We start from the raw sequence: 26,794 nt of genomic DNA on the forward strand, positions 1-26,794 counted from the left end.
TAGAAATAATAATACCAAGAATAATATTCCATGGGAAAGAAGAGTCCTCTAAATGGGCAAAGATCACCAAATCCGTCGGAATCTACAAACGTTGTTGATCAACCTTTGCCATTTTACAGACCATGTGAGAGTTTCCATGAAGAAAACTCTTGTGCCATTGCCAGAAGAATCTTGAATGAGGGAATAAGTCAACGAAGAAATATAATCAATCAGGATTCCCACTAGCTTGTTGAAGAAGAAGATCATGATATGGAAATGCTTTCATCTTCCTTTGCCATCAACAATTTCAACAATGAAAAGGATCCTATTATAGAATTATATGGAGGAAAGCCATCTCAGGAAGAAATCTTGGAGATTGCGAGAAGTAAGGGATATACTTATCGCAAGAAAAGTAAGGACTAAGATAAGGCATAGATTGCGTCTAAGACATATCAGTCAGGTTTGAAAATTGATTGGGTCACATGGATAAATGATGCAAAGATTTCCATTCCGTTCTCGAGATTTTAAAGATTCCATGGGAGAGAGCAACATTTCTGAAAGCTATAGGTATATCTCAACAGGATAAGGTAGATGCGCACCATAAGGATGAAGAAATCAAGTTAAAAGACCTAAATTGTTATATGATGAATGAAGATCATCATCCTTTCATATTGACTTTGATGGTAAATGATCGTCTATTGCACAATTGTATATTAGATTCTGGGGCTTCAACCAACGTCATGACTAAGAAAGTCATGGAGGAACTGAATTTAAGAATATCAAGGCCTTATCATAATATTTTCTCATGGGTTCAAAGAAAATCGAAGTTTTCGGTGTAATCAATGACGTACAGGTCTGCATGGCAACATTCCCATACAGGATACTTACTATGGATATTGCTATTATAGATGTACCTGATGTATGGGGAATGCTCCTATCTCAGAAGTTTGCAACTGATCTCGGAGGATGCATTCAGTTATACTTTATCCTATGCTACCATCCTTGCAGCGGAGGTCAGAATGGTCAGATTGTACATAGATTCCTGGTTTTGAGAGAGGACCAACCAAATCTTGTGAACCTAAATGAAAGGAGGTCAAAGAAGTAGACCATGATCCCATCAAGGAGTTAACTCAGTTAATTAAAGATATGAAGATTGAACATCTTAGAGAGATGAATGCAATGCAAGCTAGGTTGATTCAAATGGAAAGATCACAAGCTCACAATTCTCAACCTAGAAATAATAATATTCCATGGAAAAAGAAGAGTCCTCCAAATGAGCAGAGACCACCAAATCCGTTGGAATCTACAAATGTTGTTGATCAACCTTTGCCATTTTGCAGACCATGTGAGAGTTTCCGTGAAGAAAACTCTTGTGCCATTGCCAAAAGAATCTTGAATGACGGAACAAGTGAATAGAGAAATATAATCAATCAAGATTCCCATTGGCTTGCTGAAGAAGAAGATCATGATATGGAAATGCTTCCGTCTTGCTTTGCCATCAACAGTTTCAACAATGAAAAGGATCCTATTATAGAATTGTATGGAGAAAAGCCATCTCAGGAACAAATCTTGGAGATTGCGAGAAGTAAGGGATATACTTATTGCAAGAAAAGTAAGGACCAAGATAAGGAATAGATTGCTTCTAAGACATATCAATCAAGTTTGAAAATTGATTGGGTCACATGGATAAATAATGCAAAGATTTCCATTACTATTCTCGAGATTTTAAAAGTTCCATTGCAAAGAGCAACATTTCTGAAAGCTATAGGTATATCTCAATAGGATAAGGTTGATGCGCACCATAAGGATGAAAAAATCAAGTTAAAAGACTTAAATTGTTATATGATGAATGAAGATCATCATCCTTTCTTCTTGACTTTGATGGTAAATGATCGTCTATTGCACAATTGTATGTTGGATTCTGGGGCTTCAACCAATGTCATGACTAAGAAAGTCATGGAGCAACTGAATTTAAGAATATCAAGGCCTTATCATAATATTTGCTCCATAGATCAAAGAAAATCAAAGTTTTCGGTGTAATCAAAGACGTATAGGTCTGCGTGGCAGCATTCCCATACATGATACTTACTATGGATGTTGCTATTATAGATGTTCCTGATGTATGGGGAATGCTCTTATCTCGGGAGTTTGCGGCTGATCTCGGAGGATGCATTCAGTTGGACTTACCCTATTCTACCATCCTTGCAGCGGAGGTCAGAATGGTCTGATTGTACGTAGAATTTGAAAGAAGACATCATGTTGAGGATTGAAGAAGGCGAAACAATACAGAGGTTGAAGGACATCCTACAAAATATAATGCGATATTGACTGATTTCTTTGAACCTATGGAAGAACAAGCCCAAGACTCCACATCATCACATCTCATGAGAAAGAAAAGGAAAAGATTCAATTGGTCTATGCAATGCAGCATTGAAAATCTCCAGCCTCCTAAAAGGGTCAAGATCCAATAGGTATATCAGAAAAGCAACCAACGGATCCACTTGTGAGCAAACAACTTCTCCGGATTGGACCTCAAGGATGACATATGATGCCATGTGGCATCCTTTGTGTAGCATCTCTAACCCTATTCTCTTAGATTAATTTTCATTTCTGTCATTAGAGTAGGATTTTATTTCTGTCATTAGATGATTTTCATCACAACATTTCATGTTTCATGTTTTTAGATTGTATTGTTAGAATAGGATTTCTATTCCAGCAGTTGATATATATTTGATGATGTTTATGATGATTTTGATATGCATTAGAATGGATATCTACTTGATGTTTCTTTGTTTTCTTGGATACAGGATTTTGGATTCTCACATTCCTTCGTTGAAGCAATGTGTCCCCAAGTAGAGCCAGATGTTGACCATGTACGTGTCAACAATCCAAGAAGTAGAGTATAAAAACAGTGGAATAATTTTTTTTGAGTCAATATCATCATTGTAATCCCAAATTATACAAATTATTGTAAAAATGATTCTAGTATGACTATTAAGCCATGTAACAACACCTAGGAATTCTTCTCAAAGGGTTTCACTCTAGGAATTTTTTAACCTCCTCAAATTATTTGTGTTTGTAAACACAGATAATTAGCAGAGTTTTTATCCTAGATATAACCCAAAGCTAGGGTGGAACTCATTGACAAGATCCTAGGTGAGTCCTAGTGTTATCGAGTCTATGTATTTTTATCATGCTAGATCATGTGCCTTGAGTCGCAAAATTTGGTTGAGTCTTAAGAGTCTGTGTCTATGTGTAATTTCCCCTTCTAAGGGTTGATTTAGTAATATTTTGATGTAAAAGTGTGTCTAGAAATATTTTTGGTGAATGGTTCCTCATAATTAGAACACCATTGCCTGAATATTTTTTAGATACACTTAGAGGGTGGAAAAATATTTAATCCCCTCTTGAGTCTATTAGTTTTCTGGCAGAAATAAAAAAAATAAAATTAGCCAGAAATTGTCTAAAAAATAAAATGAAGGGAAAGATTACCCTCCAAGTGGAAAAATTATCCAAAAAATTATTGAGGCTATTTTCAAAGGAAAATATTCAAGTAAAAAATAAAAGCCTCATTTCCAAGGTAGATGACCCAGTCCAAAAATCTGTTAGGCCAGAGAAGACTATTTTCCAGCAAATCGAAATTTTTGGGCCAGGAAGTTGAATATTTTGCACAAGTAATGATAATTCTATTTTTTGAATGTCCTCCAGTGATCCAGAAGTCAAAGATTGACCCTCTAGTCCAATGAACAAGGAAAATCAAATTCTTTTGGAGATTTGTGCCAGCTAATCAAGGGATCAAATTTTTTCAACAATGATCAAGTCATGGATCGATGCTACTAGTGATTATTTTCCACTTGGAGGGTTTGATCCCTCTTATTTTCTATGTAAGGAAGCATTTTGCTCCTCATAGGTAACTTGAACTAGATCGAAAATTTGTACTGAGCTAAGCTCTACTAGAATAATTTTAATAAAAGTGTTTGGGGTTTCAATTCAAGGTGTCTCTCTCTTGATGATTCATGGTATGTGCTGAATGGGTTTAATGCTCTAATTTTGTTCTTTAACTGAAGATTATTGTTTCATAGCCAGTGGTTGGATTATCTATTAGCACAAGTATCTTGCTTTAGGTATTGGGCTAGAGTAAACACATTGAAGCTAGTAGATCTAGTAGGTATTGGGCTAGAGTAAACACATTGAAGCTGGTAGATCTAGTAGGTATCTCTAGATCTCTAGTCTATTTGTGTGAATCAAACCCCTTTGAAACTAATAATCTATCTTTCGAGTGTGTAGAGATTTTTAGGTGATTCAGCCCTTGGGCAAGCCCCAAGTTCATGGACTTTGAGGTGACCACACCTTGTTTGGACTCTGAGCTTATCTAACGATTTATTGTGCTGGGTTTGGCTTTGTACATCAAATACAAATTATTTCTATCAAGTATTTTCAAAATCTACTTGGGCTAAAAGGACTTATTTGCTAACAAGAGCTTGATTTTAATTGTGAATAGTGTAAATAATTTTCTAACACTTGCATATTATTTTTCCCTTTGTAAATAATATTTTTGGGGTTTTTATTTTATAATTTTCTAAATCTCGTGGTTTCGCTCTATTTATTTGACTGCAGGTGCCATTAGCTCAAGGATTCATACACAAATCTGAAGCAAGAGGTTTGAGGTCCTCATCTAGCCCCTACAGTTAGGGTTTGGGCCTATGATCACCTAAGGAGGAGCCGTCCAGCTTCCTAGAGGAGTGCGTTCAACCAAGGAGGGCTGATTTAGGGTCTAGAGACCAAGATCTACAAGACCCAAGTGCCAAAATTCCAATGCCTAGCCTCTTTGTGGGAGCCGCTAGCCTTAGAAGGCTTATTTGCTACATGAACTGGGGTTTTCTTAAGTATTTTTCTTCTAAAGTTGTTTTGCAGGTGGTTTCCTCAAGGTTAGGGTCATTTTTGGGCTTGAAATTGACAAATTTTTCTTGCAGGAGGCGACTGCAAGGGTTTTGAGGGCACTAGGTCTTGGCTGCAGCCCTAATAGGCTCATTTTACCCTAGCCACAACCCTTAAAGGGCCTATAAGCCCTAGCCACAGGCCTATTTGGCCTCTAGGGCTAAGCCGCAAGCCTAATTACGCCTTAAATACCTAGCCACAACCTTTGGAGGATTGAGAAATTGGTTTGCAAATTGATTTTGGCACTAACAATTTGTGATTGCAGGCCTAGTGTGATTTTTGGCAAGGGTTTGTAGTGGTTTCTCATTGTATTTTTGTCACTGATCCATGAAATTTTGAGTTTATTGGCTAATTATTGGTTTTGATGGCTCATTATCCATTGAAAAAGGGTTTTGAAGGCTTATTATTCCATTTCACCATCATTCTAGCCTTTTGAGGCCTAGTCGCTAGCCTTAGGGCTGCCTTCTAGCCTAGCCGCTAGCACAAGAAGGGCTAAAAGCCCTAGCCACATGCTCTAAGAGGACTGAATCACCTTTTGATTGGGGTTTTGAAGCTAACAATTTGTTTTGCAGAAGTTTGAAGAGGGTTTACACTTGCTCTAAGGCCAAAAGTCTGATTTTTGGAGCCTATACTTGCCATGCTTGCTCAATTTCCCTAGCCGCAAGCCTAAGAGGTTATTTTATGACTAGCTGTGGGATTTTTGAGGGTAAATTCATTGTGTTTTCGGACTAACATTGGTGGTTGCAGGTCTTGGAGGCCTTACATTGCTATTCAAAGTCAAAATAACTCTCTTAGTGCCACAAACCTATCAAACTAACCATTGAAGGAAGGCCACATGGCCTTAACAGTTTGGTCTCTCACCTTTTCCTCTTTTCTCTTAACTGTCATAATATATCAGATCTGAAGCTAATTTGGACAGTGGCATAATCAATCAATAATTACCTTAAGGAAGCCTAAAAACACTCTCAAACAAGTTTAAGAACATAAGAGATTAACACTCATTACTTAAGGTTTAATCATTATTATGTTTTGCTAGCTTCTCTTGTCAATTCTGGGACTGTTTTCATACTAATAACTTGCTAATCTGATTTGCAAAAGTTTGGTGCATTTCTCAAGTGATCTTATCATTGGTTAACTGGTTGCATATGCCTTGCATCTTGTCTTAAGGATATCCAGTAATTTCACTAGCTCCTTTCATTGTTAGTAAATTGCATTTGCAATGCTAGTTGCATACATTGCATATAACTGTTAGCTATCTCTTCTTGTGCTTGTCTCTATTGGTGCTGCTTATTATTATGTTTAAGATCATCTATTGTGTCTCATTTGCTTATGATCTAAGTGGTAAGAAGTTATCTTTCTCATCATTGTGCTCTAAATTGTTCTTGTTCCTAATTGCTAAGAAACATAAGAGGACTTGAATGAGATCTAATTGACATATTGAGAAGCTCTAATAAGCATTTTGGATAATTGGAATTGCTAATCTTGTTTCATTGAGAAAGTGTTCTCTAATTTCTCTTGCCATCTTGTGTTGAATAACTTTGTAAGCATTTCAATCTTGTCATCATTGGAGCATTTAATATATGTATAATCTCATTTAAGCAGTCACTCATAATTTGCGCCTTCATTCTAGGTTAGAAGTGCATTTCTAAAATATACCTCCAAGCATAAGCTTGGTTGAAAGAAAGATAGGACCACCTTCTTCACACAATTTGAGAAGTCTAGACCCTCTTTCGCAGTTAACCTTGCAGTTCTCTTGTGGGCAATCCCTTGTAGGAACAAAGGCACTTAGGCGGTTAGAACCCCATGGGAGCTATCGTTAATAAGGACTTAGCCTCCTTCCTTCAGACTTCTCTTTACAACTTGCATTCCAGACTAGTTTCAAAAGAATTGAGCGGAAGGATTCACCTAGACAAGGCATATAATTAAAATTAACCAAGGTCTTGCATCGCACATTAGATCTATGCCATGCACTTCATTTAGGATAGAATTTGCATCTCGCAACAATTGTTCATATGGTAACTTGGAGTATTAATCTATATTTTGCAAGTAATTAATTTAAAGGCATTGGTCTCTCACTCATGTCCTAAAGAATCTAATTTAATTGTGCTTAATAATCATATTTGCTGTTTAACTTTAACCCAAGTTGCTAGGCCATTTAGTTATATCTCCGATACTTGTTGGTTTCCAATAAGTTTCTCATCATCTCATTCATAGGGGCTACCCCACTTAGCCTGCATTTAGGAGATAGCTTAAACGGAGAGGGCAGGGATCAGATGACAACCCCTTCCTTGAGCGTTGTTGCAATTCTATGTACAATTTGAGCGACAACACAACCAATGTCTTTTGAGTAATATGATGTGAAGAGGGACCAATTGTGGGACCCATGTTTCCCCTTTCCTTGGCCTATTTTTACTACCCGTTGAGTGCACCTTTTTCTTCAACAATATCCTTTTCTTTGCATGGATAGCTTCGGTTCCAAGGTTTAAAATATGCATCAAATTCCCTCTTAAGATTTAGTGGTTCATTATGCATGGGGGTTGGCACATTCAAAAGTTCCTTTTATTTATATAGATCATTATATGCCAAGAACTGGGTGATGGCTAATGAGGGGGGCATAACTCAGGTTAGGATTTTGTCCATGCACTTTCATTTTTTCCCAGCCATCTTTTGCCTTTTAACATTTTTCTTTCGATGTGGCTATTATGGATTAACTTGAGCACATAATGTCAATCATGGCCTCCTATTTGTGTCCCTCCTAAACAATGGAAAGAAAGGCCTCAAGGAGGGTTACACTACACTAGGGGCGAGAGATAACTACCAAGGTGAAGCAGGGGAGCAAGGATATAGTCAAAAGTGTTCAATCATCTAATTTGATCCATGATCCATAGGAAAATGCATCAAACCATTAAATGAAAGCACTTGATATGAAAATGGTTAGTGTACCTCATATTTGAAGACCCACCTTGATAAGGTGAATTGGCTAAATGAAAGAAAAAATTGATCGAAGAGTGGCTAAGAGGAAATTGAGAATGCCTATCTATGGATCAAAGTGGAGTTGCTAGCTAGCAAGCTGGATTGAAGGGAGAGATCTTTTAACCTAGTTAACATCTGACTCTAATTGGCAGACATCTACTTATCATAGAGTGCACGATCCATGTGCTTGAATTAAGAGCATGAGAATCCTAACAATCTCTGGCTCACAAACCTACTATACCTGCACACACCTAAACAATTAGAAGTATCAATAACATCCACACATGATGCACTTGGTCATTTCATTGTTAGGCACATAAACAAAACTTCTAACTAGAAATATACACTAAATCAAAACATTACTAATGCAATGGAAATCAACATGATACAAGCAAGGGATGGATGCACAATCAAGAATGCAAAGCACACAACCTACTCCTTCCTACTTTAATATGCCAACAAAAATGGCTAAGTATAGTCATACAACCAATGAAGCTAGCATAAAATCAAGTTGAGATCAAACACCCTACCCTTATTCTTAGCATAAAATCAAGTTGAGATCAAACACCCTACCCATATGCTTAGTCACAGGATAAACAAGGAAATGTCAAACTTAACGTGGCGTGAAGCCATCATCTCACCCTGCTTAAGGAAAAGGTCAAAGATACAAGGGTGGGCTGCAGTGGGGTCAAAATAAAATGAGAAACGATCACACTTGACACAATCAAGGTCCTCATGATATAGTTGTAGCATCTAAAAAAAAACAACGACCTTCTTGATGATTCCCAACATCATCCCTAAAAGCTTGAGAAGGGATCGTCAAAAATCTGAAAATGACCTTAAGATCCTTTAACCAAGACAAGGATGAAAAGGGACAAATGGACATAGACCTTGAAGAAAAAGTTTGCTCAAAATTCAAGGTTTGTTACATCTTTTCATAAAGCATTAAACTTTACAACAAACCACAGCATGAAAACATTCTTTCCCCAAACTTACTTCAACACCAAATATACAACTCTGGGTCATGTCTTTGGAGGCATGTTGGGAACAACATGGAGGAAGAAAAGGCTAGAGAGCCATGCTTTGAAAAACTTGTGGCCTCTTGCGACAATTAGACTCAACAGGGGAGATCAAGGCTAACTTGCCACATGGATACCTACCAAGTCTGAATAAAGGGACAACTAACAATTGACATCAAAAGGAGGTGTGGGTGGCTCAAAGAAGTCTGTGATCATGTCCTCCTCATGTTACCTATTGACCACACTTTGTCAACAGTCCGAGAAAGCAATGTACAAGGACGTGGAGAATTTTTTTTAAAGATCAAAGTCATCAATTAGCCTTAATTTCATCATTGTAAACCCAATTTCTGCAAGGTATATTGTAAATCATGCTAGTATGACCATTTAATTATGTAACAACACCTAGGTAAGCCTCTGATTTTGGCAAAGGATTTCATCCTAGGAAGTTTTTTAACCTCCCCGAATAATGTGTGTTTGTAAACACACAATCGTTAGAGTTTTTCTTCCAGCTATAACCCCAAAACTAGGGTGGAATTCATTGACAAGGTCTTAGGTGGGTCCTAGTGTTTATCGAGTCTATTGTAAAAGTGTGTTTAGGAATAATTCTAGTGCATAGTCCCTCGTAATCTGAACACCATGGCTAAATTATTTTATCGTAAGCACACTTGGTTACATACTAGATCATATTGTGTTGCAGAATTGGGTAATGTCTTGAGAGCCTGGCATAAAGTGTATTTCTCCTTCGAAGGGTTGAATTAATTGTAATATTTTGATGTAAAAACATTTTAATACGTGGTCCCTTATAATCAAACACCATGGCTAAAATATTTGAGGGTGGAAAATTAAATCTCCTCTAGAGTCAATTAATTAATTTTTCTAACAAAATTAAATAAAAATCCTAAGCCAAAAAATTAATTAATTTAGAGTAAAAAACTATGTTGCTAGGAAACGTGGGTGCGGGGACGGGGACGGGGACGACATTTTTGGAAACAGGGTGCATGGGTTCGTCGGGTTATATAATAATATTAAATTTTAATAATTAAATTTTATAAATTATAAATTTATAATTAATAATATATATGAAATTTGAATTTGTATATTTTTTCAACTTTAAACAAGAAAACTTTAATGATAATCATTTAAACATGCACATCATAGGAGATTCTTCTCAACCTGATAGTGGTCTAGAATTTTCTTGATGTCTAATCATCCACCTGCCCCATGCATGGTGTGCTTTGTGGTAAAGCAATCCCAAAAACAGTGGCAGCCTTACCCTTCCACAAAACACGCTTATCAGTCTTTGTTTCCCAATAAAATGCACAGCAGCCATCTGATGGCTTGAGGGATAGTTTGTCTTTGAGTGCGAAGCTTTGCCTGAATATTAATTATCTAAACATAAAGCATCTTCGCAGTTTTTAGAGATTACTTGGTGTACAAGTTTGTAGAGACCATATATGATTTAGGCATATTTTCCTAGTTTTAATCTTAACATGATGTTATCAGAATGCTGTGAGAAATTGGCAGATTTTGATACTTAATTTAGCCATTGTCCAAAATAGCCCTTCGCCATTTAACAGCATCAGATGATTACAGCTTATGGTTGGTCTCAATCCTACTTTCTATTTGACCGAAAATGTCTGAACCTGTATGTGTGCATTTACAGTTTATAATTTGATGGTTATTTGGCTCGGGAATGAATGTTTCATTCCAAATTGATTTACAAGAATTTGCAGGCTCAAATTACAGAGTAAGAGGTCTCTTTTCCAGTGCTGGTTTCGATGCCATATATTCTATGTTCTCAACATAAGTGACATATTTAGCTTTTAAATTGAGTTGTTACAATTGAATGTTCATCTGTATAGAGAAGGGAATTATTTATTATATGTTTTGCCAGCTCAATGTTACGTGTTGATGGAAAACATTGCAATTAAACTTGCTAATATGCTCCAAGGAGCCTTACAAATTAGATGGTGGCTACGTTCCGTTCCACAAAGCTCATCGTCGGAACAGAGAACACGGGTCTACAGGCCTGGGTTTTTGGTTTTAAGTAATCACGAACACCTATGGCATTAGGGATATTGCAGTAGTGACTGCTAGTGGGCAATTGCGATCCACTTACAATGAAAGTGTAATGCAGCTTAATGTAGTTGAGCCCCTGTGGGTGTTCACTGTTCAAATGTGTAATATAAATTATAATGCACCTATATTTTTCACACGCGGGTCTTGTGAAACTTTTTCATGGAATAATAAAATTGAAAACAAAAACTTGTAAATACCACTGCCGTTGAAGCTGCTCTGTCCACTGCCGCTGAAGCTGCCCACTGCCCACTGCTGCTGAAGCTGCCCACTGCCGCCGGAAATGGTAAACGGGGACGGCTCAAGCCTCAACCAAATGGAAAAAACTTAAAAGTTAAATGAAATCAGTAATCAGTGATCACGGTGTTTGTTCTTCTGGTATGTCGCGGTGCTCTGCCGCCAAGAATAATCACGTATCACGGTATCAGTCTATCAGATATTTGCTTGTGTAAAGAGTTAAAGTCTTAAAGATTTAGGGTTTTTAAAGTTTTTTACCTTTGTTATAAGTTATTTTTTAAATTTCAATAAAAAAAAATTATTTGAAAATTAAATTTTTAATATAGTTTTTTTTATGAAGAACCCAAAGAACCCAACCCGAAGAACCCGAAGAACCCGACAACCCAAGCACCCGAAGAACCCAAGAACCCAAGAACCCGTTAAAGGAAAAGAACCCAATTTTTTTTTTGAAGAACCTGGTTCTTCATGGAAGAACCTGGTTCTTCTGGGTTCGTCTGGGAAGAACTCGTACCCGAATCCGGTACTTGGGTGCGGGAACCCGGGACGGGTTCGAGAACCCCACCCTCGGGTGTGGGTATCCGTGCAACACAGGTAAAAAACAATTACAGAGAAAATAATTTCTCTCTAAGTGGAATATAATAAAAAATTCGTTGGTAAAAAAGAAGTCAATTTTTGGAGGTCCCCCATCCCACTAAGGGAAAAATGGATATTTTAAGAAAATTTGAGCCCTTGGACCTTGGTGGTTAAGGCAAAGTCATTTTTTGAGGAAATTAATCCAAAATATTAATTTTGGATTAATAAAAAATGGTTTTGAAGAGAAATTCGATTTTTTCCTCAAAAATAAAAATTCGACGGTGGAGATTAAAAGAAGATCAAGTTATTTTCGACAGTTGAGATTATTTTGATGAGGATCAAGCCAACTAGCCATTATTTTCCACTTGGAGGGGTTTTCTCTATATAAAGAAGCTATCGAGCTTCTATTTTCCATCTTTGGATAATCTGATATTTGGGTGGAGTAATTTTCTATTGATGTACTCAGCTTCTGCTCTGCTGGAATTATTTTTCTCATAATAGAAAGACTTTGGGGTTTCAGTTCATGGTGTTCTTCTATCTGCTGATTTGTGGTATGTGCTAGTTTATGTGTTTATACTCTATATTGGGCTGAATATTTCAACTTCTATCTGCTGATCTGTGGTATGTGCTTAGTTTGTGTGTTTATACTCTATATTGGGCTGAATATTCCACTGTTATTTCATTTGTCGGTGATAAGAACATTCTATTGGTATGAGTTATCTTAGGTGAACTGATTCACTATATGATCTAACAATTTATTTGGAGATTGAATAGAGAACTACAGATACGCTAAACCTTGGTGTGGGGAAGGGTCGACCTTGTTTGAGCCCTAAGCTTTCATTGTGACGGATTATTTTGCAGGAGGGTTTTAGCTGGTCTATTTTTTGAAATTATTCATCCATGAAATTTATTTAAAAAATTCTCAAATTTTTTATTTAATCTTGGGCTACAAAGATTTAATTTGCTAATGAGAGCTAATATTAAATTTTGTAAATATTGTAAATATTTGTAAATTAATATAACCCTTGTTTTAATTTTGTAGCACTTGGGGTTTTGGGATTTTTGAAATTTTTTGTATATATTGGGGTTTTGGGAATTCTTTCTATTCATTTTTGCAGGTGAATCTTCAAGCCCTTAAGGAAATCGATTTTTTGTGGAGGATCTAGCCCTAAGGCTAGGGTTTGAAGGGTTTATCTCATCCAAGTGTGACGTCTATCCTTATTGAGCAAATTTGTTGGGGTTTTGAGGTAGATCTAGGGCTAGGAAGGTAAAGATCTAACCTCTAGCCCTCATCCAAGCTCAACATTCAACCAAGAAAGGAAGACGTTGGGCCTACAAGGTAAAATTCTTGGCGTTTTGTCGCGATCTTTGGATACTTTGGCTCATTGCAGGGGTCCGATTTTTTTCTTTATGCCGCCAAGGCCTAGCTGCTACCCTTTCTAGTTTATCCATGGTCCTTTTACCCCTCTTCATTGAGTTGTAGGCCTCTCTCCCTTGGCATGAGCCCTTGTTGGGCCTTTTCTAGCCTTCGTTGCCCCTATTCAGCCTCCCCCGCAAAGTTGCAGGCCTTCTAGGCCTTGTCTCCACCCTCTCATCCCTTGCCATGGCCTCAAAAGGCCTTCTACCCTTGTTGTTAGCCCTCCTAGGTCCTTATCGCTCTGCCGCTGCCTTTTTCCCTTGAGCTGCAGGTCCCTTAGGGCATCTAACCTTCTCGGCTTCCCTCCTTCCCCTCACTGTAGCCTCTAAGAGGCTCTTCTTGGTGTGTTGCAGGCCTTTAAGGCTTTATCTCCCTAGCCACAAGCCTTCTAGGCCTTGCTTTCCTCCATCGTTTGCCTTCTAGCCTCATCGTTGGCCTCTTTAGGCCTCCTCTAGCGCTCATTCAGTCATTGATTGAGTCTATATTGGTTTGTTGCCTCTAACATTTTGGTTTTGCAGTGGTTTTGGAGCTAACGTTGTGGTTGCAGGTGGGCAATTTCTTTGGAAAAGTCTCTAGTCACCAACAAGGCCATAAGGCCTAGTGGTTTGGCCTTCTATCCCTCTTCTCTCATCACTGCTCTACATATAATTCTCAAGCACATTGTTTGTAGTGGCATGTTCAAGGCTTAAACACACCCAAAATAAACCATAATCTCATCAATTGATCACTTAAGGCAATAAACATTTACCTTGTGGTTCTATTGGTTGCGTATAAGTGAAATTTGAAGGACTGTGGTTGAACTTCAAGGTCTGATATAATCACCTACAACCATACTAAGTCACCTACAATGGTGACACCATTACATGACAATGGCATAATAATTAACTTACAATCATCTCTTATCATTGGCATATCATTTGCATTGATTGGGCTTGCATTTGCTTGGCATATCTTGTCATTTTTGGAGGACTGTCATATTAATCTAGGGTCTGATATATGCATTTTAAGGTTTGATCATAAGCGTGACAGTGGTGTGAAAAGTAGTAGATAGTCATCTAATTCCATTGGGCATGCATTCTTGACATCCCTTGCATATTTGTTTATGATCTTGTTGTTGGCAAAGTAGTTTGATTGAGCTTCCTCTCTAGTTCTTCTCTTGCATGCATTTGCATTCTTGCACTCAAGCATTCACTGTTAGCAATCTCTCTTAAGATAAGAACATAAGTGCTCTAAGGATAATTGACTAAGATAATTTTGCTGCTCTTGTTCTCTCAAAGTATCATAAGCTAAAGAGTATCATTGTTGAGTAGTTCTAATTGTGAGTTTGGTGAATATGCTCTCTTTCTCTCATTGATAGCTAGCATTATTGTGACATTTGTCTTTGAAGAAAATTCTCACTTGTCATTGCTATCATATTGCTATTTACTTTAGTGTACTAACTTCTTGTTTCTTGCAAGTGATGCTTCACATCTAAGTTTATAATCTTGCTAATCAAGTCACTCTTAAAGCACTTAATTGATCATCATAGTTGTGATAAGAGTAATCTTGAGATTATCTAAAAAATTGCTAAAGAATTGAAGTTTCCTCTTTTGTCTCTAATTAGCACATTGGTATTGTCATTTCACGAGAAATTGATCTACATCGTAATCTTGACAACATTTTCTGGCGCCATATATTTGGTTTATTAAGCACTTTCTTTGGGTGAAGATTGCCATTGTAAATTGTTAAGTATCTCTTTTCATTGCTCCAAATTGAATTTACTTAAAACATTTAACAACTTCACCTTAAGGATAATCACTCATATTTTGCATCCACATTCTAGGATTAGCCTTGCATTAATTAACTTACCTCCAAGCATAAGCTTGGTTGAAAGACTCTAGGACCACCTTTCTCACCCAGCTTGCGAAGTCTAGAACCTCTCCTGTGGTTAACACGATGACCTTGCAGTTTGCTAGAGCCATAATCTCTACAACACCAAAGGCATCGGGTAGTTAGAACTCCAGGGAAGGTATTGTTAATATAGCCTTTGTTGTCTTTCCTTGGGCTTCTCTTCACAACCTACACTAGAGACTAATTTCAAAACTGAGAGGAAGGATTCATTTAGATAGGCATCTAACTTAAAATTTATCAAGATCTTGCATTTCATTTAGTTTTAGGTGTCGCATTTCATATAGGATAGCGAGCATCCTAAGCAACAATTGTTCATCCGGTGACTTGGTAACCAATTTATATTAAGAAAGTAATTTTGACCCCATTAATGCACTGGTTTCTCAAATAATTTAATATAATTGTGCCAATAACTGAGCTTGTTAATCATAATTAACCAAGTTGCTAGTCCATTCAATTGTTTCTCCCGGATTTGTCAGTTGCTGATAGGTATTTCATCCTCACATTTCATAGGGACTACCCCCCATAGCCTGCTATAGGGAGACTGTTAAAATTGGCAACTAGGGCCAAACTCCATGTGGGTCAACGTATTTATGGCAGCAGATATTTTTCTTGGATCCCTCTCATTGAGAGGTGTAGGATTGATCTAAAGATCATCTGATTCCGATAAGTATTCATGGAGTTATGAATTTATTTGTGTTATAAGACAATTCGTCAAGGTCGGCCAACAACCAAATAAACCCCACATGTGCTCAACGTTTTAGTATAAAAGGAGATGACTTGAGAGTCATTTCAACACACACTTCTATCTTGATTTCTCTCCACTTGTCTTGGGTTTTAGTGGAAGAGAAATCTAGGAGTGGAAGCCCTAGACGTTGGAGGAAAGAAGACTAAGGGAGTTGCCCTAGAGATGATGCCCTAGCAAGGAAAATGCAGTCCTAAGGAGGATGCCCTAGCCGCAGTCCTAAGGAGGATGACCTAGCCGCAGTCCTAAAGGATGTCTAGTCACAGTCTGCCCTAATCCAAGAAGACGCAGTCATGTTGTGAAGGAGATAGCCCTAAGTTGGAGGCAAGGGAACTCTGTCTTAGCTGCAACAAAGGAGAGCTGAACAATGTGGTTATAGAGGCCTGTTTCATGATCTTTTGGAGGGTCGAGTTTGCCGTAAGGGAGGCCGAGATTACTCCCTAAAGGGCCAAGACAAGGAAAGGCTGTTGCAGCCTGCGTGGAGGAGTTCTTAGGTGCCCAATGCTTGGTAAAGGGCAGTGTAGATTGCTGTGGGTAAGCCATAGCCCTACGAACTGTTTAGAGGGAAACATATGGTGGTTTGAGTGGGTTGTAGGTGGCAGCGGAGGTTTGTGGTAGGCCGCAGGCCTAGCCACTCCAAAACGAGGCAACATGAAAGTGTATTGGGGGCTGTCTATGCCCAGAACAACAACGATGGGAGCCACCACTTCTCCAAGGGTAAGCCACAGTCAAGAAGGGCTATTTTAGTAGCTGATCAAGGGTTATTATAGCAGGCAAATATGCCCTAACCAACAACAGTGGGACAACAGTGTTGTTGTACATAGCAACAATGGTTGATGGTGGGTACATGGATAGCAAGTACATGATGCACGAGGCGCATCAATGCCAACAGTGGGACATCAGTGTTGCTGTACATATCAACAATGGTTCATGGTGCTGCAAACTCATTGGACAACACAATGATGGGACAACAACATATTGGGACAACAACATGTTAGGACAACACAATGATTAGGACAACTATGACATTGTGCAACAGTGGCACAATAGGACAACAACAACAACAAGTACATGGTGGCAAGCATGGTGCTGCTAACATATTGGTACAACTAGGCTATGATGCTTGTTGGAGCATAACAGTGGGACAACAGTATGGCACATGGGACAACAATGCAGCATAAGGTGCAACAGTATGATGTGTACAACATGAGATCCAACATTGTAATGATGGGTGCAGCATGGTGCAGCGTTGTGAGGTGCAGCATGATGACGAGATGCAACACAATGATAGGTGAAGGAGTCACCTTGGAGAATTAGTTGAAGCAACATGTCTTCAACTGATGTCATGTATTATCTTCCTAGAGATGATCTCTGCTCTTATCTAGAAAAGTCAAGGTGTTGACTTCTGTTTTAAATGTACTATCTCTCTCTCTCTGTTGAACTATTGAAGAACATAAAAGAAGAATTCCCCACATTGGGGTTTGTCCTTGGCTAGCACCACATCTTGTGTCCTCTTGTCTTGGCTTGTTTTCTGTGATTTATGTTTATGTTCTATCTGCAGTTTACTTTAATGCTGATGTGATTGCTAATCTGGAAAAGATACTAAGCTAATTGTGAAAATTGAAATAAATTGCTCTAAGCATAAAACATACCTAAACTTAACAAAGACATCTAGAATAGTGACAACCCCTGCCCTGGGTCGTTGTCATAATCCCCTGTACAATTCTGGCGACAACACTACCAAAGATCATCACTATACATGTGGGATTGGAAATGGTCACAAGGATCAATAAAACCTGATCCCTTCAATATTTCTCTAGCATCATCATTAGAATCATATATAGGATTCCTATCAAAGTGATAGTAGCTCATATCCCACGTATGCCTTCCAACATGTATGAGTTCAACATCAATAACTTCTAGCGATTCTTACATATGGTCTTCTATCTCAAATTTTCAGAAGGTGAATCATTCAACTCAAATTTTGAAAGAAAAACCACTTACCTCACCATGGTCTACACAGAAAAGTGCATCTTCTTCATCAAGATCTTTTTGGACATACTCTTCAACATGAGATGCTTCATCAATGTCTTCAATAGAAGGAGTTACATCCAGAGCTTAAGTAAGACCATGGTTTTCAACAATAATCTCATCAATGAGGTCTTCTTGATCTTTGAGGGCTTCTTCTTCTAGCTACTCGTCACTCACTTCATCAACTTCTTCATATTCTTCATCACTATCTTTAGAAGGAGATTCTTTCGCTTATATACAAGCTTCACTTACAAGAGTCTCTTCTTGGAGAGCAAGTCCCTTAGGGTATCTTCATACCTTTGGAATCTCGGGCTCCAATGCCTGAGAAATTCCTTAATAAGCTAGGCAACGAAAGATATGCTCTTTGTAGTGAGAAAGCATTTGGCCCAATCTTGACCATTGTAACCAATAGAATTGAGGAATAAACTTATGAGTGCATCTTCATGCACAATACTGCCCTCTGAAGCATATTTTTGGAATGCTAAAACATGCACAATGGCCAAAAAAGGTGACCATCAAATTATGGAGAATTCTGAAAATAAGCTAGATCAACTTGATTAGAATATTTGAGAACATCCTAAACATCTAAAGTAGGGAACAATACATGCAAATCCAAAGGGGCCATTCTTTGTCCACATAACCTTTATAAAATGTGGATTCGATGGATAAGCACCCTAAAAGGATTTGAGGAATGCTTATTAAAGGAAGATTGAAGCATAGACTTGAATATCGAGCTCCTCCTCGGTAACGACACCAAAAAATGCTGCTGCAAAATCTTGCACGTTGGTTCAAAGCCTTCACCAAACAAGAAACTTGCACAACAAGACAGGGGTGTCAACATTGTCACCCCAACAACTACCCCTCTTCCATTTTAGTGGTGACAACCAACCACCACAAGGGAGGCTACTCGGTAGGAGTCAAGGATTAACTCTAAGAGACTTAAAGCTAAATACACCCCTCCCCCCCGCCCTGAGGCTTCTACAAACCATATCCAACCACACAAGCTTATAATGAGTAGGGAAAGATGGAGGTCGAGTGTAAAGCAAACACAGGTGTTCTTAGGGCCTATGGATCAATCCCAAAGCTATTAGGCCAAGGGAGTCTCAAATAGTTTCCCAGATCACAACTTCTGCTTACTAGACACAAAGCCGCTATAACTAGGGTAAAAATCTGCAGTTTTGGACAACAAACAGGACTCTATAACAACAACAATTCTAACCATTCAATTCACATAAAAAGTACATGGATTGGAAAATTAGAAAATCAACAACTTAGGAAATAAAATTTAACAACTTTCCACGGTTCAATTAGCCAATAAATGCACGTTAAATATTGACGTTAGCTCTAATTAATTGCAGAAAAAGGCATGAAAAACACTTAATATGCTCCAATGCATGTTAAAGTGATTCTATACCATAGGACATTCATCATAGAGCATTATTAAACCAATAGAACATGTTTTAGGTGAAAATTATCCCCATTACGAAGAAAATTGTATTAAAAAAATAATTTTAATCAAACTAAGGTTTTGCAAAATTAACATAAAATTAAAACCTATCTACTAGATGAAGGAAAACTAGTGCCTTCTCCACCTAGGGTGATGGAGTTTAGGATACAAACCTAACCTAGGACAATCTATGGGGAAAACCTAATTCCAACACACTAGGGTTTAAATTAGGGTACTCAATTCTCTAAAAAAATCAAGGGAGAAGAATTAACCTACTCTTCTCCTCAAGAAAAGCAACGATTCTCATGAAAATGTCCAAGTATGGGAAATAAACCAACTTACAATGCATGCAAGATCCAAGATCCACCAATAGAAGGAGTTTCACCCAGAGCTTCAGTAAGACCATGGTTTTCAACAATAGTCTCATCAATGAGGTCTTCTTGATCTTTGAGGGCTTCTTCTTCTAGCTCCTGGTCACTCACTTCATTAACTTCTTCATATTCTTCTTCACTGTCTATAGACGGAGATTCTTCCGCTTCTATACAAGCTTCACTTACAAGAGTCTCTTCTTGGAGAGCAAGTCCCTTAGGGTATCTTAATACCTTTGGAATCTCGGGTCTAATGCTTGAGAAATTCCTCAAAAGGTATTCTCTTTGGAGTGAGAAAGCATCTGGCCTAATCCTGACCATTGTAACCAATAGAATTGAGGAATAAACTTATAAGTGCATCTTCATGCGCAATACTGTTCTCTGAAGCATATTTTTGGAATGCTAAAACATGCACAATGGCCAAAGAAGGCGACCATCAAATTGTGGAGAATTCTGAAAATAAGCTAGATTAACTTGATTAGAATATTCGAGAACATCCTAAACATCCAAAGTAGGGAACAATACATGCAAATCCGAAGGGGCCATTCTTTGTCCACATAACCTTTATAAAATGTGCATTCAATGGATCAGCACCCTAAGAGGATTTGAGGAATTCTTATTAAAAGAAGATTGAAGCATAGACTTGAGATATTGAGGACTCCTCGGTAACGACACCAAAAAATGTTGTTGCAAAATCTTGGACGTTAGTTCAAAGCCTTCACCAAACAAGAAACTTGCACAACAAGACAGGGGTGTCAACATTGTCACCCCAACAACTACCCCTCTTCCTTTTTAGTGGTGACAACCAACCACCACAAGGGAGGCTACTTGGTAGGAGTCAGGGATTAACTCTAAGGGACTTAAAGCTAAATACACCCCTCGCCCCTGCCCCAAGGCTTCTACAAACTATATCCAACCACACAAGCCTATAATGAGTAGGGTAAGATGGAGGTTGAGTGTAAAGTAAACAAAGGTGTTCTTAGGGCCTATGGATCAATCGCAAAGCTATTAGGCCAAGGGAGTCTCAAATAGTTTCCCAGATCACAACTTATGCTTACTAGACACAAAGCTGCTATAACTAGGGTAAAAATCTGCAGTTTTGGACAACAAACAAGACTTTATAACAACAACAATTCTAACCATTCAATTCACATAAAAAGTACATGGATTGAAATATTAGAAAATCAACAACTTAGGAAATAAAATTCAACAACTTTCCACGGTTCAATTAGCCAATAAATGCACGTTAAATATTGACGTTAGCTCTGATTAATTGCAGAAAAAGGCATGAAAAACACTTAATATGCTTCTCCAATGCATGTTAAAGTGATTCTATACCATAGGACATTCATCATAGAGCATTATTAAACCAATAGAACACGTTTTAGGTGAAAATTATCCCCATTACGAAGAAAATTGTATTAAAAAAATAATTTTAATCAAACTAAGGTTTTGCAAAATTAACATAAAATTAAAACCTATCTACTAGATGAAGGAAAACTAGTGCCTTCTCCACATAGGGCGATGGAGTCTAGGATACAAACCTAACCTAGGACAATCTAAGGGGAAAACCTAATTCCAACACACTAGGGTGTAAATTAGGGTACTCAATTCTCCAAAAAATCAAGGGAAAAGAATTAACCTACTCTTCTCCTCAAATTTTTAGAAAATGAGGACAAATTCAACAAGGGGCATGCAAAAAAATGCCAAATTAACCTACTTAACAAGAGTAGCAACGATTCTCATGAAAATGTCAAAGTATGGGAAATAAACCAACTTACAATGCATGCAAGATCCAAGATTCACCAAGCAAATCTTTGAGAAGAGCTCCATCCACCAAAGAGAAAAACCCTAGGCTTGGCCGCTCAACTAGGCCTCCATTGAGCTTAGCTCAAGAGAATTTAATCCAGGACAAATGAATGTGTGTTGTGTTCAAACGGAAGAGTTTGACCTCCTATTTATACAATACAAAGCTAGGTCAATTCCTCACTAAGAAAGTTAAAAGAGCCCCAAATACAAGTAATCCACATAATATGGTGCTAAGGTCACATACCGACCAACATAATAGCCATCTCAACTCAAAAACATAACAAATTGCCTTAAATTAACACATGCTTGTGAGTAATAAGGCCAAAAAGGATGATGTCATGCTCCAAATGAGACTCTCTCTCATGGAAAGGTGCAAGGAGCACCTCCAAAGGTGATCTACATCAATAAGCCATCTCCATCATCCAAATAAGGTGCTCTATCATAAAAAAACTACCACTAGCATCAAGTGGTCTGTCATGTCCATGATTTCGTGCTAAATGGGTGCATATGTCACATCTCAAAGCTTTAGAATGATGACATCATAGCTCCAAAGTTAACGTCCTCAGTTCATAAGGTGTAGAAGCCCCTCCAAAGGGGCCTCACTGACTAATCATAATCAAATCATCATTCACAAGTCATCCATCGAGTAGGGTACAAAGCCAACCTGGGGGTGTCTTGCAGGGTCTTGGGGTACATCATCTATGGAGGCAACATCCCAACCACAACAAATGCTGCTTGGAAGCAGAATCGAAAGTGGGGGCGAGGATCGACAATTTTCAGAAGCTTCCGAGTCGAGAGCTAATCGGGAGAAATTCTTATATAATATATGTTTTTATATATTTTGATGCATATATGTCAACAAAAGCATGCAGAATGATGAATTAGCTATAAAAAGCATAAAAACATGGATTAAACCATATAACATCAATCACGTAGTAGTTATAATATTCATCAACCACAAGATACAACATTTCGATTCTCATGTTTCATCAATCTTAAAATTTCAAAGTTTCAAAATTCAATATATAACATTTGTCATCACTAAAGTTGTACTTGTAGTTGTAACCATTACCAAACCATAACAAAGAATATCAAACATGAAATGAAATGTTTCAACTTTCACGAAGCATCATATTCATTCATAATTCATGAATCATTACCAATGAATTATAATTGCCAACTTCAAACTTCAAACTTAAATTGTCAAATATTGTTTACAAAAATACCGTAATAAATATGAAAGAGTCAATAGTCATAAAAGTACTAGAAACTAGAAAGGACAAGTAAATCAAAATTTCTTCTTGCCATGACAAATTTCTAATTTCTTTTCTCATGGTCTAGGCTCCTCCCACATAGATGGATGGCCACGTCCAAAACCATAACGCACATGAACTCCACGTGAGGCTGCAAATGGAGGTGGTGACAAAGTTGGTGCAATGTGAGCACTACTAGTGGATGATGGGGGTGGCATGGTTGTTGATTCTGTTGTCACTGCTTCATCCTAATCTTTCAAAAGTTCTGCTTCCAATTACTCCAAATGTAAGGCTCCATCCTCGAAATTGTCCTCCTCCGGGTTGTCCCAAGTGACATATGCTCTTATCATATCGAGCCCAATCACTATAATGTGTCAACAACCTCAAGTTGTAGTGTACATAAACCAAGCTTTCTTCCCAATTTTCATTGAGGTAGTTTCTTTTGACATTGTGGATGAAGCTATAGGTGCCCCAACACCTCTTTGTATAAGAAGTATTAACCTTTTGTGAAAGCACTTTAACTGCCAATTTTGCCAAAGGTCCCTGGAGCCATACATGTTCCACCACTCAATAGGATCCATTCTATCTCTATCATCAATAACATGCAAAGAACTAAACACTCCAGTTTGACTGAAGTATTTGCTTAATTGTCACGAAACCTAGCACTCTCCTCCCTCTTAGGCACCAGCTTGTCTAATATGGTCATATAGCGATTTTGTACCTCTGGATCTGTATGGGGTTTTCTCCTAACCCCACCCCTAGGTGCAAGTTGGGCAAGATGGAGAGTAGTATTTTGGCGTAAGGACATACGCCAAGGCATGGAGTGGAACATTAAGATTATCCCATCTTTTGACCACATGTCTGTGAATATGATCATACAAGATGGGATCTTTCGGCTCAACAATATCTTTTATTTGCCCTGACATGCTATCCATTTGCTCATACACCTCCTCAATCATTGGCGCATCTGTATCTGCCAAACAAATCATATTATAAATGGGCTTGGTGAACTGCAAAACATTCCTCACACCTGTCCAAAACTGACCATCAAAAACTGTGTTCTCCACCTCCTAAAAATTTTCCCTCTTAGATGCCATTGTAGCCCTGTCCTTTAATATCTGCCATTATTCACTTGATACCATGCTAGCCAATGTCTCTCTTACCTTCAAAAGGCGCTTGAAGGTGAGGTAACAGCTAGCAAATCTAGTCTTTGCTATCTTTAGTAGCTCCAACCTTGAGAGAATATAGAAAAGGCCATGGGTATTGCTATGATTGGTAATGAATATTATCATTTTCTTTCCTTTCTTGTACAATGAACCAATCCATTTGTATTGAGGTTCCTTTATCTTAATAATATCATGCATCAAAAGGTTCATTGTGTGAACCAAACACCTAGACCAAAATATGTTGGGGTATCTATCCTCAATAATTGCTCCCGCTACCTTACAATTAGAAGCATTATCAGCGATGACTTGGATGACATTGTATTTCCTAGTACTTTCAGTTGTTTGAATTAATGGTTTTGCAATGTTGATGCCGGTCTTAAACTTATACGAGTAGTCATGAGATGAAAGAAAGGCTGCACCAGTAGTAGACACACAAAGAACACTTATCAATGACTTGCCTTTTACATTTGTCCAACCATCAGATACAATGGATACCCCATATTTATTCCAAGAATTTGTGAATTTACCCAAAGCAATTGTTATTTTGGCTTTTTCTTGGTCAAATCCCATAGTTCTAGCTTTGTCATACCTAGGGCTCTTGTATCCTTTAGGGGCATCATTGATGGCGACTACCATTTCATGCCAATAAGGTGAGCAAAGGATATTGAATGGTATGCCACATGCATAGAGAAACCAGTGTTCTGATATTGTTTTACGCCTTAATGGGATGTCTGTGCCTGTTGTTACAAGTCCACTACCATGGGTGGATGTTGATGGAGTTCTTGCAGTTGCTCTATGTGTGCTAGTGGTGTCATGTTCACCCTTTGATCCTTTTGATTGGTATTGTGCTTCCTCCTCTTCCCTTATATATTTGGTTCTTTGTTGGGTTGAAACATTTGCACAGGTTTTGATTACTGTTTTTTATTCCCATCCCATGCCATTTTCCCACATAGATGCTTTCTGGTATGGGTATATGAACTTGTATAAGTAGCATTGCAATGGGGGCATATAAATTTAGTGGTTCCACCCCCTTTCCCTCCTCCAAGCCTTGTGAGTTTGTGACATATTTCCACAAGGGTGTTTGGTCTACCCTGGGTTTATTTCCATCATCTTAACTCCCATTATCCTTCTCCTCCTCTTCCTCTTGGTACTCCTCCTCTTCCTCTTGGTACTCCTCCTCCTCTTCTCCAGGGTATCCTCCACCACTACCCACTTCTTCATCGTCTTCATCATTTCTTCTTCTTCTACTTCCCAACACCATCATCATAGCAAAAAATGGAACCAACAAGATAATGCTAAGCCAAATACCCATCATGTTTGTTGAACGTTTACATTATTGCCTATAATAAAATGAGGGAGGAGTGGTAAAGAGTGGGAGAATAGAAGAAGAACATCTAGATTCTAGATTCATTGAACATTCAACATATTTTTGCACAAATGTTACATGGAAAAAAAAGAATGGGATTAGACCCTACCTCTTTGGCTCTCCAACGATCTCCCACAAGCTCCTCAAGCTCAAACCCTCTCAACCTCTCTCTCACACATGAAATGCTCTCAATCTCTCTTTCTTGCAAATGAAATGGTGATAACGAGGGAGAGGAGGAGGCCTTTTATTGTTTTACCCCTCCCATTTCCCTCCAAAAAATTGCCCCTCTCTACCTTAGCCGCGCATGTGTTTCAAGAGGTAGGAGTGTTTTTTTTAAGGGAGCGATCGGGGAACAATCGCTCCCGTATTGCTCCCCATGTTTAAGATTCGCTCTTGGAGCGATGGAGAGCAATACAGGAGCGATTGCTCCCTATATTGCTCCCTAGAAACCGGGGAGTGAAATTTTTTTAACGGGAATGCGTCCTGAAATTTGCTCCCAAACAAGAGTGAATAGGGAGTGTTACCCACTATTTTGTGGGTGATATCCCCAAGAGAATTTTTTTCTCCAAGATGGTCCTTAGCCGACAACCAACAACCCTTGCAGCCACGAACTAGCTCGTTGTGCCATTCTCCGCCACTTGAGCCAACCATGTGGTCCCTCACCCATCTATTATGATCGTATGTTTGAAGGTGGGCCTCCTGAACCTAAAGGTATGCCTTGTCATTTGGTATTTGGGTATCGTAGTTTGCTTATCATGGACACTTCTGGGCATGGATTAATGGGGAATTCAATGGAAAGAGTGGGCTAGGTCCGTGCTCTTGTCCCCTAGACCTCTTTTGGATGTTAACTTTGGACCCTAGTCCCGTGGGTCTCTTTTACTGACCCTTGGGCTTTAGAGATGGTACTACATGAGAAACCCTGATTTTGGTTCCGTGCTCCCACTCCCTTATCCACATATATTACTCCCCTTCCACTCATTATAACTCCATTCATCATTTCTCCCACATGGGTCCACATTCCTCCACTTGCTCCACATAGGGTTAGCCTTTCCCTTCCCCTTGCCCATACCTTGGGTTGGGCCTAGTATGATGCCCCTGAGGTTGATGCAGATGAAAATAAAAGTAAAAGCATAATTGGCCACATTCAACAGGAAAATGTCCCACAAAATGCAAATGATGGTAGGGACAAACACATTTAGCACATGGGAAAAAGCCAATACATGAGCTCTACCCTATCATCATGGCCATCACCTTGGTTCCTACAGGCCCTAGATGAGCCTCCTTTATCATTCAGGAATCTATGATTGTCCCAACCCCTACCTTAAAGGGGGTATCCACTACTATATCTCACACATCATGCTCTTATCCCTTGAGCCCCAAACAATCAATTAAATAAAGATCATACAAGGTGAAATACATATAAAGAAGAAGGCTGAGGCTCACGTTGTTGAAATGTGGCAACAAGAATATTCCAATTTAATTTGTCCTTGAACTAAATTGTGAATTAAAA

At 38.4% G+C, this 26,794-nt stretch overlaps 1 protein-coding gene across 2 annotated transcripts in view; it reads left to right on the forward strand.

The window, feature by feature from the left end:
• The window catches only part of LOC149158954 (uncharacterized), a 292,431-nt gene that overhangs the window by 70,215 nt on the left and 195,422 nt on the right, over positions 1-26,794 (forward strand). The window contains exon 2 of one of the 2 annotated variants that reach the window (XM_089436378.1): positions 2,787-2,852. The exons of the other annotated variant lie outside the window; for it this stretch is intronic. The gene's annotated coding sequence lies outside the window, so the exon portion shown is untranslated. The remainder of the gene's footprint in view (positions 1-2,786; positions 2,853-26,794) is intronic. 2 annotated transcript variants of the gene reach the window in all.

This window comes from Pinus tabuliformis, chromosome 5_2 (genome assembly GCF_031772625.1).
Source record: "Pinus tabuliformis cultivar Carrire ecotype Pingquan chromosome 5_2, CPIR1, whole genome shotgun sequence".
In the NCBI taxonomy this organism is placed as follows: Eukaryota; Viridiplantae; Streptophyta; class Pinopsida; order Pinales; family Pinaceae; genus Pinus; species Pinus tabuliformis.